This window comes from Galleria mellonella, unplaced genomic scaffold, assembly GCF_026898425.1.
Source record: "Galleria mellonella isolate WM207_F2 unplaced genomic scaffold, CSIRO_AGI_GalMel_v1 utg78, whole genome shotgun sequence".
Taxonomy (NCBI): domain Eukaryota; kingdom Metazoa; phylum Arthropoda; class Insecta; order Lepidoptera; family Pyralidae; genus Galleria; species Galleria mellonella.
In genome coordinates, this window is record NW_026442151.1 from 2,150,716 (window position 1) to 2,164,030 (window position 13,315).

A 13,315-nucleotide genomic window follows, 5' to 3' on the forward strand; every position below is an offset into this window, starting at 1 on the left:
CGTGAGTAAAAATCCATGTAATGTAAATTTCTGATCGTTACTACTAACTTACAGCCACGCATTTTCGTCTATATAAATGACTTAATTATATTCAAAGAAATTATTCCACAAAAATAGGCTTATATGGGACCAATATTTGAGCAAATCCTTTCATACGCGAAAAAAATATCAAAATCCGTTTAGAACAGGAAAACACACATTGCGTAACACACATACATTTAAAGTTTATTACGTCATAACTCCATTAATTATAAATGGATTTAGAAAATTCTTTTGTTTATCTAAAAGGATATACTTAAAGATTGGTTCCCTAGAAATTTCATTAAAATCGGTTCAGCAGTTTACTTTTTAAATCAAAATAACTGGTTTTTCTGGACAATTAAAGTCGTTTTAGTGCAACACAATCCTAAATGATTGAAGTCACATAATAAATCACGGAACCACTGATTAATAATCCAAACGAAGCATCCTACCTCTGTTATCGGGAAAGCATTTGTGACAATTCTGTAAGGATGGATGGATGTTTGAACTAAGTTTTGTATATGAGTAGTTTATATTTTACTTAAAACATATAATAACACACATACAATATTCACACGAGCAAAGTCACCGGAAATAGCTATATTTTAACATGTACTAAGATTTTAAGTTAAAATTTCAATACATAAAATTATGAATTAATGTAAGACAAGAAATTAAATACTGGCAGTTCAGAACTTGGCTACCTGCCACCATTAAGTTCTCTAGTGAACAGATGGCAGGACAGGAAGGACGAGGTAATAAAGTAATCATAATTTGCGATCCACCGCACCAACTTCCGAAGGACGCTCTTACTGCGTATACCCATTTTAATTTTTCAGGGTACCAAAATTTACCTTTGAATTGAAACAAATAATAATAAATGTACTAATTATTTAACTGATATGGTAGTATTTTTTAAATTTTCCTCTTATTTTTTCCCTTATCAATTGTCCCATAAATATCTTTAAATACCATGGAGTTATATCAGATCGTTTAGGTCTCTCCTAGAAGTTATTAAAGGTTTTGTGCTTCTTGTATTGAGAGCAATCCGTATTTTGTTATTAATGATTCCACCAATGGTAGAAATAGTTCGTATGTATTAGGAAATAATATGGAACTCTACCACAATCTTATTACTGATACTGATTTTTCTAGATGATTTATTTAAATAGTGCTCTAATTATAACTCTATTCTTACAATAACATGCTTATAATTTTTTTTTTGATACAATAAATATGAAAATAAAATTAAATGTAAAATATAAAATAGTTAAATAAACTTGTCCTTTGATCAATATTCTAGTTCGTTTATAAGAACGCCTTTTGAATAATCTAAAAATGTATTAGAAGTAAATGTTTTAAAATTAGAAAATTTATTTAAGTTTGAAAATTGTATTTGAGGATCAAAGTTTTCAAATAGAAAAATATTTAAATGGTTCAAATATCATGTTCAAAATAAGTTTAAAAATAACAATAAAAATACACAATATATGTAGTTGCCGAAAACAATTTACTAAAATGCTTACTAAGTTCATAGTTTTAATTAGCTGAATGACTAAATAAAACAAAAATATCTTTACTTTCATAAATAAAGGAGTTTATATTAGAAAGGTTAGCCTATACCTTAGGCCTGTATGCAATTTAACATTTCTAGTTTCTCTTCGTTTATATGTGAGGTACATTTTTCTCTTTCTTACTCGACGTATGACTGCCGAGAGCAAGAAGGTAGGGACAGTATAACTTAGCAGCAAATCTAGACTCGTGTATCTTCGGTGGGTTTCGTTGAATATCAGCTTCTAAACGAACAGTAGTCGTCTGAATTGGTCTGCCTAGTAGCCTCGACGCAACGAATACACTTGCGGCAGTCACCGCCGGTACCTCGGCGCGGAGAGAACTTATAAAACATGTCTCTCAATATCGCGCCTTCGTCGCCGCATATATTGTAAACAAATCATTGTCAATTGAAATAAACACGTATCTTGTTCAATGAAAATGATGCTCATAAAGATCAATGATGAATATGTAATTGACAACAAATCTATACGACCGGCCACAGTGAATTGTAGAAGTTGGAAGTGAGATTCGAACGAATTCTAGTATGGTGTAGATGGAAATTTAGGGTTTAGTGAAAGGAGCTCAGTATTATTAAAGTGTTAACAGTGTTGACTATTTGGAACTGTGTTTGGAACTGAGTTTAATGTATTGAGAATATTGCAACATAAAAAGTACTGAACTGGAACTGAGTGCACCTGAGCATGTAGCTGAGGTTATTCTCAATGAACGCTGTTAGCGAAGTATCCAAGTCAAGGCGTTTTGCAACGTTGATTGTTCATGATCTCATTACTTTAAACGAATAGGTAAGCTAGTTATTATTTTATCTAGAACTTCAGAAATTATTTTCCATTGACGTCTTTTTTGAATTTTTGTTAGTAGATAGATACCCTTAGGAGTTTGAAGCGATTACAGAAATAAGCAGGTTATAAAAACATCTTTATTTTTTTTTGGATGCTTGTTACGTGATTTATTCTCATTTCTAAACCGATTTCTTTGCCGTCGGTAATATATTTTTATGTTAGCTCCATATTCAATTTGTTGTAATTTAAGGTTACTATTGTGTATTTGCGGAACAAAATCTTATTAGGTTATCTTTAGTTCGTTCTTACTTAATTTTTTAGGAAATTAACTAAATATCTAAATAGGTGGGTAGTAGGTTCGAACCCGCATCAAACTGATGAGACTTATCTAATTAGGTGTACAAAAACGAATGATCTCTAAATTTCTACTAACTCTCAATTCATAAAGATTTTTATATATCAAGAAAAAGACTACCTAATAAAATGAACATAATTGATTATTATGGGACTAACCAGCGAATAAACTTCATTCCTCAGAATCGGCGTGAAAACGACCATACCTATCACAGAAATGAAAAATGATCATACTTCTTTAATAATTCGATCCGTATTATCAACAAAGCAGACATCGCTCACTCTACATACATGGGGGAAAGGGATTGTTAGTAATGGGCTCTAGTTGACACATTGCTAGCCATACACCTTGAAAACCATCGTGTTTAATTCTAGTGGAATTCGTCACGATGGTATAACTGACCTGCTTTCATCTTCACCTATCGTCCCTTACCGGTGCCCCACCAGCGTATACCGATAGCGCGGGCGGGGTTGCCATTCCATTATTACCCTTTAAAAAAGACTCTAGGTACATTGGGTATTTTTTTTATACAACATAGAATGGCAAACAAGCTGACTGCCCACCTGATGGAAATTGGTAACCGTCGCCTATAGACATGAGCAGTAGGACATAACAGAGTATACTGTTTCGCCTATGATACCCCCCATGCGTTGCCATTCCTGCGGACTCTGGTGTTATTCCTCTGTACCCAGTAAATTCACGCCATATCCGTCCCTTCAAACTGAATCACAGCCATGCAAACACAACTGCTTCACGGTTGAAACACGAACGGGACAGAGGTACCCAAGCAATCGACTTTTGTACAAAGTTTCCCTCTGGTAAAATATATAAATGGTATAAATTCATAAAAATAACTCATTATATTATACACCTATATATAGGTACTGTTAATATTACACAGCTGTACACGATTATTTTAATTATTTTCCTGTGCGCTTTACTACTCAATAAGACTGATTTGATTGTTATTATATTTATAATCGTATTTCGCAGCTTTGCTCGTACTCATGAGTAAGACGGACACTATCCTATGTGTTAATCTGTCAGTTTGTCAAATTCCATCAAATCCGTTCAACCGTTTGAACGAGATTAAGTAAAAACATCGGGATATCTTTTCAAACTTCTTCCTTATTAATATAATATTATAAATGTGAAAATGAGTTTGTATGTTATTTTTTGACGTCTTAACGGCTAAACTAATGATCACAAAATTTATTATACACATATCCACCACTAGTAATACAGATTCAGATTCAGATACTTTATTCGCCATGTAAACAAAGTTACATTGAGCTCGTCGATTACGTAATTAATTTTAATAAATAGGTACAGCATAATTACTGTCAACTAAACATTAAATAATTTTTGCTTTGTCATGTACTCATTAATACGATAATAATAATTATTTGAGAAGGACATAGGCCTACTTTTTATACCGATCAATTAATACTTGTATATTATTTTGGTCTCGCAGACGAAGTGGCGAACTATTTCAAAATAAGAATGATTAGGTTTTAGGTATATTTTGGAGTTGGAAATAATGAAAAATTACGGGTCATGATATGACACTACTAATGAAATAAACTCAGAGAAGGTGACTAATATATATAATATAATCAATAGTAATCCCACAATACACTTATTTTTAGTAAATAAAACATCCGATTAATGACTAAATATTTTATCGACAGCAATAAATTTTTCTTTAAATTAAGTTGTATTTTGCTCTCCAAGCAGCTTGAACGATTATAAAACTTATTTGAAACAAATACAAAAGTAAATAACAAAATAATATTAAAATCAATTCAGAATTCTCCTTTATAAGTGATAAAATATTATTTCCACAGGTTTTTATTCAACTATAATATTTTATAAATCGATATCGCTCTGAGGAGGCAAAATCATTCTTATGTTCAAATTGTGATATTCATTCTAAAATGGTGATGTATTCAAATAATACCTATATCTACGCACAAAACAAATACAGATGTAATGAGAACCTCAAGTTTTTGAAATTGCTTAAAAATATTCTAAATAATGTTCTTGAAGTAATAAACGTTGGGTAAAGGAATTGCCTGGAAAACTTTCTTAAACATAGATGACTTGTTTTCCACTTTCTGTATTGCGGCGTGGGAAGGCAATAAAATACGGATGTAAAAACCAGCCACCTCGCTTAGGAAAAAGTTATAAAATTTAACCAGCCCTCGAGTTGCATTTTTATCTACCATCACTTGCATTTTTTTTTTTTTGTAAATAAAAGGATAACCTGCATCGGACGGTAACAGAATACTAGCAACTAGGACCGCGCGAAATTATGTATCTTTTTATTATTCGTATATTAAAATATTAAGTCCTCATCATTGCTCTGTCATCCCGGGTAACAAGTACATTTTGCTTAGAAAATTAAAAAACACGACTGCCTGATTTTCAAAAGCGAAAATATAGCCAGTAGCACTCGTGATAAATGATAAGAATTTTAATATTAACCATACATCTTAATCTATTATGGCATTTTAAATTCTTTATAGCTCCAAGAAACTCGCATACATCCAACGTAAAAACCCAACCTGAAAGTATTGCACTCCTTTTATGGCCAATCGTTTTAAAATAGTATGTTTTAATCTTTGTAATAGGTTGAATGGTCATTTTGCAATCAGTAACATTTCTTTTTTCTTTACTATGATAATACTGCTATTAATACAAACTGGATTTCCCCTAGACACCACATCTATATTCAAAACATTATCTTGTTAATATTGTCGTAAAATTATAACTACTGTGAATGAATTATGATATTTAATTAACGATTACCATAATCATGCTTATATATATAAGATTATCTGAGAGAAATAATATCTCCGTAACTACAAATTAGTATTGTTTTGTTTTATCAAGTGTAGTCAAGAATTCAAGACTCGAAACTATTCATGTGTTGGTAGGTATAGTAACAACCTCATCACTTTTGAAAAGATTTTAATTTTTTTTTTAATAATAATGAGTGTTGTCCTCATACTATTTTAACAATATTGACTTGAACATAAATTTTAACCTAATATTTGGGATTCAAATTAAGAAAAAATATCCATTTCCTTTTAGATACGATTAGGATTAGTACAATATTAAGAGTAAATGCCTTTTTTAGGATATCTTACAAACAAAGCGAAACAAAGCCCTATTATTACCACCACTTTGTGGACCGTTTGTTTATCAAATGTCACGGCTCGTGAACGGAATGACCTGATAAAATTTTAACGTTATGTGTTGTTGACCCAAATAAAAATAAAATGTTTCAATTTTTATTGCATTTCTTTAGTTTTATTTATTTCGAACAATATATAAATTATCCTAAATATTAGCTTAGTATATAATCTACCCGCATACCAAATCTAATTCAAATCTGATCAGTCCTTTAAGCATAATTGAGTAACAAACATGTTAACATACAAACTTTCAAATTTATAAATGCGTAATATTCTTAAGACTGTTTTTAAAAATTAACATCACAACCCTTCTGTATACTTCGGTATAAAAACTTTTATATCTTTTATATCGATTTTGTTGGTCCTTAAATAGAAATTCTGGAAACTAGCGTGGTTAATTCTTGTCCAATTCGTCATGTTGGGCAAACTTTGCTTTCATTTCCAAGTATTTTCTTTCATTGGTGCCCTACCAGTGTATACCGATAGTATAGTATAGGCGTATTAAAAAAAAGTATGTATGCTCGTGCGCATGTGTGTGTACACGTGCATGTGTATGCCACGCCATGCGCCTTCGTTTAATGTGATTAGTTATATGTATGAAGGCGTACGTCATAGAATATATATTATGGCGACATCCATCAACGAAGACAGTTTAGATCATTTTGCACTCTCTTTTTCCATTCTTTTTAAACCACTTTATTTAGAATGTTTGATATAAATTCCATTAATTTAGATATAAATTCCATATTCATTAATTTTCCTCTAAAATATAACTAAAAAGAATAATTGTACTCTACAAAAGATTTTTGTAGACTATAATTGCACTTTTTAGTTTTAGCTTAATGTAGAATATAGTATTATATTTATATTTGAATATTTCATTTCTTGGACAACTTATAGCAATTATCTTCATCATTTATTGTATATATTTTTATATTAAAAACTATAAATACAATAACATGTATGTACTTTGTGCAAATTAAAATTTTTTAACATATTGTTTAGATATCCCAAATGTAGGATTACACATTATAGAATATTTATTTACAAAACAAAAAAGATTAAACGGAAATTAGTTATAAATTAAGAAAATTTAGTCCTAATGCAGTGTTTTTCAATTTTGTTTATGACGCGAACCCTTACGATGTAAAAATATCTTGCGACCCCCATCCTCCACGGTTTCAAATGTGTATGAATTTTATAATAGTGCAATTATGAAATCTGTACAGTTGTATTTATATTCACAGTTAGGTATAAATAAAATAAATAATACATAATAAAGTATCTAAAACAGACATGTAATCGATGTCTATTGTAGATACTTTATTATGTATTATTGATTGATTGATGTACTCACGGGATTGTTGATTTTTCACTGCTTCGTGACCTTCCGCGACCTCCTTGTAGAGGCTCGAGGACCCCACAAGGGATCGCGATCCACACAAAAAAACAAAAAAACACTGACCTAATGGGATAAAACTTTAGTTTTATTTCAGTCAGTGTTATCTATATATATATATATATATATATATATATATATATATATATATATATATATATATATATATATATATATATATACCTATCATATAATAAATTTTAACAACAAATATCTAAACCGATAACTTCATATTTATAATGAAGTACAAATTATGACGGAAATAAACATCTTTCTTTCGCGATTAGTTGCGGAACCTCATAGCTACATAAAACTTGCTCTGTACCGTTACGTACGCTGACGAATCTTTTTGCAATCTTTACAAAGTCTAAAAATAGTATAAATCATTGAGTGTGAGAATCAACTTATTTCGCTTCATTGCATAGCGAAAGCAACATAACTTTATATGTATATTATTATACATTTGATATATACTACAAGCACTTAATCTTCAGTGGAAATATTTGCCCTTTGTTTTGTTTTCTGTCTCAGGTGTTCCTTTTCCGAGCGCGAACAATGAATAGGGAGAGATGTTTATACGCTCTTGGAAAGAGATAATAAATCCCTCTGTATTGTTGTTGAAATGTTCAAAAACACGAAAGTTTGCAAATATATTTTTCTATTTATACCCGAATAAACAAGATTGAAAGCTAAACAGGAAGAGTTAGAGAAAAGTTTCTAATAAATGTCGCTTCTAAAACTTTGTCGTCAAGATGCGGATAAAAAAAGATACATTATTTCCAAGCTTGGATCTGAAAGGATATGTGCACATGAGAAAGAGCGTTGGGTTTCCATAACAATGTATATCGGTAGGCGGACGCCTAAGATACGGTACTGTTGGCTGTAATCTAAATCACAGACTTTTATAAAAAAAAGTTTATTATTATTATATTTATGAACTTTTTGTTTGATGTGTGTAGAAAAATGTGTAATTATCTTAAGTTTTTTAAAGCTGTATGTTTGCCATAAATTAATTAATAAAAAGTACACAATACAAGTGTAACATATTTTAAAATATACTTTAACTGTCAACGAAAATTATTTAGATTAAACACTAAATTAGTAATTCGTACATTAATATTATGATTGTGTGTGCTATTTATTAAAATTCATATCATGCGTACACGCACTACAATCATTATCATCGTTACGAACATTATTTGAATGTTAACGTACAAAGTAACGATGTAAACATTAAATCTAGGCACTTGACTTGACTTTTAATATCCCTGTGGTATAACACACCTGATTGGAATGCAGTAGCTACTTGCTCTATATATTAGTATTTGGTCCACGTAAAATAAAACAAATTAAATTGCCTCATTATTTTATACTTTCATAGTTTGTAACAATAGTGTAAATCTTATAAGGAGTAGGCTACACTGAAGGCATATAATGATAAAATGATAAGAAATAATAAATTTAAACTTTTAATTGCCGTGTAGATAGCTTTATTATAAGAGATTAATTGACGAATTAAATATTTGAATAAAGATATTAGATTATTCCATTTTTTTTTTATTTCCATTGTACAGGTTGCTATCGAACTTATTAGCATGTTTTAAATGGTCTATGTTAAAATATACAAAAATATAAAGTTCTTTTTGCGAGAACTTTTATCATATTGATAAACGCTCAGTTTCGTATAAATGATTGTTGATTATATTCAATATCATATCGATTACTTCGAATAGCGTTAGATAATTGTACAAGGACATAATTATGAATCAGAGTAAATTATTAAGTAACTGTTCATATTCTCAGTAATAAATTATGACTGTCTGAAAAAGTACAAAATTTAGATATTCAAATGTTCATACTACCTATAATCCTTACTAACATCACGTTTTTAATTATAAATCAGTGTCATCTTCGTATATTTACGTCAATGTAATTTATTTATATTTATAGAAAAATCTGTAATAATTAAACTTTTTTCACGAAATCCAGGGAGGCTAAAAATAAGCAACAGAATTCTTATCGGCCATTTTTAGTCCCTTCGTTACCTCATTATGAGGAACTGACTGGATAAATTTCAATTTCTCGTAAATTTTTATTTATAAGTGAAAGAGTATTACCGGTTTCAAACTCGGTCGGGCAAGTGATTTAACACAGCTTGCCCCCTTAATTCTGTAAAGGCGTGTAGAACAAACGTTCTCATTATTTGGATGATCATGTTGGCTTATAAGTATAATATTTAATCAAAACAGTGTCATAATAAAAATAATTATACTTAAACAGGAAAAAAATTACAAAACTTTACTTAAGGAACAATTTATCACATTAAGCTTTCAACAGACATAAAAAGAGGAAGTATCGATCAATTCAGCTGTGGATTTTTACTAATTTTGTATAACTATGCCAATTGTGGTAGTTTTTTTTTAATACTATGGATTTATTTCCTTGCGGTTATGAGAAGTCATGAGAAGTCAGGATATAACTAATCCGTCTGTTAAATTATATTAAAACCTGTTTAGTAATTTTTTCGTAACTGAATAACAAACATATAAATATCTTAATAAACTATCTCATTTATAATATTAATAAATCCCTTAAAAACAGCATATTGTGTATTCACAGACATATCTTTGCACAAAATTGAATGTTCCACTCGTATCCTAGAGTGGGCAGCGGATTATTTTGGGGTAGGCATGGCCCACCCGGCCTTCCCTTAAATACGCCTATGACCTAGATACCTTCTATGTATATGTATTACATGTTACAAACTATTTAGATATTATGAGTAATAACTAACTTGTAGTGTACGCATATAGTGATGTGTGCATACATCGAATCTTTATTGGAAAAGTACTTCCAGTAAATACTCAATTTCCAACTATAATAAATAAATGGAACCTAAAATAAATACCTACATATATCCTAGGGTTGCTAATATTCACAATATACATATTATATATATTACATATCATAGGCGATCACTATTAGGATACTAAAAAAAAAAAGTCAATTTCAATTCAATAGATATATATCACTTCATGCTTCAATTGCATAATTTTTTAAATATTTTTCTAAACGACCGAACTTTTCTACGAAACCGGACCTAAAAATATTTATTTCTGTTGATCACCGTCATTATTGGCAGACACCATACAAATAGAATCGAACATTGATGAAAAAGTAAAGGCCAATAATAAACTCTTCTTTTTTTGTTTAAAAGGAACATTGAACTTCCTCAACCTTGGTTTTTTATTATGCTTAATTTTATCAACAGATTATATAAGAGGTACTATTTTAATATTGGATTACTGAGTATTCTGTGTTTTTAGTGTAAGGTGAAATCATATTTTAAATACACTATCGGGATTTAACGCAACGAAAAGTGCACGTAAATAGTACCTACATACGGAAAATAAATTAAACCAGGTACACAAAGTATGTAGGTATAGGTAGTGTATTTAAAATACGTATATGTCAATAACCCAAATGTTTAAAATTAATCATGGTGAGAACATTTTACGATTATAATAATGTTGGCCCACAATTTCATGTATAGATGTTATTTTTTTCGCAAATTTTCCAGTGAAGCCATACTATATATATTCGTTTAATTACTTAAAGTAAAGCTGTAGATACTAACTTATTATTACATTACGAATCTGTTTTAAAATAAACTACGAACTTGGCTTCCCGGTAAAAGCTGCCCGTTATTTATCACGGCCCGGTTTCGCACGAGCAATAATTAATGGTGGTAATTTTTTTAGGATATAAATGATAAATTTTTCCATTACTGTAAATAGCAAACAAGCTGACGGCGATGTAAAGTGAATGGCATCATGGGTAATGGCGAGTGCGATCATTAATTTTAATAAAAAAAAAACTTTATAAACAGGTTTATTAGCAACGTGAAATAGAAAATACTTGTACTGTGGCACATATAGACGTACAATTAATTTTATACTTCTAAACTAATACTATAAAGAGAAAAGATTTAATTTTATGTAATGGATAAATTAAAAAAAAATACTTTACCGATTTAAAAAAATCTTTCAGTTATAGAAAGATAAATAGCAGTGAGTTAAATGGTTTATATAAATTATACAAAGTTGAGGAAAGTCAAATATACATACATACATATATATTGTATATATATACAATATTAGATATACACAGCGTAATATACACAGCTCTCGTCTAACTCCCAACATAAGAACAGAACAGAATTAGGTCTTTCTCTCTGCTCTGTCCATGCGAAATCTATTATATTACATGAGTATTCTGTAGTTCTCGTAAGAATTTCGGAAAATTCCTTGTAAATGTCACTTACGTCAATAATAAATTTCATACTGGTAGACACACATTTCTTATACGTTTCCATTACTGAGAATTAACGTGTTATGCCTTCGTGCCCTACTATCATATTCCTTCAACCCGAAACACAGCAATGCAAGAATAATTTATTAGCATCAGGAACTCTAATGGGGCAGTGTAATCTATGCCACAGATTATATAATACTTGTCTATGCAGACGACAATAGTACAAAGCCTCTCCTCTGTGATAATATCTCTAATATCTGCACAAAGTCCTGCTTATCTGGCAACCCTAGATCGCCACCCAGGATCGATTACACCGCAAAACTTCTAACAAAGTTTCCTCTTAAAGTCTCCTCGCCTCCTACAAGTTACGGGTATAATCACATTTATTCAACTTCCAAATTCGCATTATGTCTCGATATTACCTAAACAAGAAAAGTTTTTTTAATGGAAAACCAAACTCTAATTAGATTATTTTTCAATATAATGGTAGCGTGACCTTTTGCTAAGTTTGACTAAATAGGTACAGCTACAAAAAAAATAAATTTTAAGTATTAAATATTAACTTATGAGGGTGTTATTAAGGGTAACAGTAAACTTCGATTTTAGATTCAGTCGATGAAATGACTAGATCAAGTTATAGAGTCATTTCATTGAGAAATGACTCAATTAATGTAGGTAAGTTGTTGTTAATTAAAATTTGACTAACAGTACCGTTCCATACGAAACTGTAACGTATAATGATGAAACTTAGTCCTAAGTCGCCATAAACAAGTAGCAAACTAATGTAATGATAAATACGTTTCCGATAGCGTACGTATAAGAATAAAATTAAATACCGCACGTTACAATCTTGTTCTATCTTATGAAAACGGTAGCAATGACGTACCTATCGATAGATTCATGTGCCACGTATCTAGTGAGGCTAAAGAGACAATTTTTTTTATCTTTACCATAGAGCAATGTATTCTGTTTTCACAGGGATCATCATCCTATTAGTTCTTAACTGATTACTGCTAAAAATAGGTCTCCATAATAAGCGGGGGTTTGTCAGTAGTCGGGTTGCAATTGCAGTTAGGTTTTGGTGATTTTTAAGAAGGACGTTGCTGCTCTTATTTTGATAATTAAATTTCCTTAGTCACCTCTGACGACGTCACGAGACAGGAACATGTGGCTCATTCTATGGCAGGACCACAAGGCAAGGATTTCACAGGAATACAATGTTAATATACTCACACAGGATTACAAACTAAAAATTATTTTATTATACAAGGATTTTTCTAAAGGTAAAATGAAATTATTAGAATTGATAAATTATAATAAAAGTGCAACTAAATTCGTTAATCTTATTTATTTGATAATGTAAAAAATAATATACTTAAAATATAAAGCTATGAATATAGGTAGCACGTTTAAGATGTGTGTATATATGTAAGAGCTTTGGTGCGTGAATACACGAGTATTACTCGTGAAATATAAACAGTCAGTAAGAACTAATTTCCAGTAAACACTTTCTCATATACATAACTAGCCAAACAATTAATCAATCAATCATTTGGAACATGAAGCAGTTCTTGTTCTTAGGTCAGTCGATACGTTTATTTATTTTAGATAAATATAAGTACCTATAATAAATTATTAACTACTATAGTTACTTATAAAGTGGGCACCTCGT

At 30.2% G+C, this 13,315-nt stretch overlaps 1 protein-coding gene across 5 annotated transcripts in view; it reads left to right on the forward strand.

The window, feature by feature from the left end:
* LOC113517286 (diacylglycerol lipase-beta-like) overlaps positions 1-13,315 on the forward strand; it is a 61,373-nt gene that overhangs the window by 15,085 nt on the left and 32,973 nt on the right. The window contains exon 1 of one of the 5 annotated variants that reach the window (XM_052901579.1): positions 1,562-2,378. The exons of 1 other annotated variant lie outside the window; for it this stretch is intronic. The gene's annotated coding sequence lies outside the window, so the exon portion shown is untranslated. Of the gene's footprint in view, positions 1-1,561; positions 2,379-13,315 lie in introns of those variants that run through there. 3 more of the 5 variants (XM_052901578.1, XM_052901581.1, XM_052901580.1) reach the window with 3 other exon arrangements.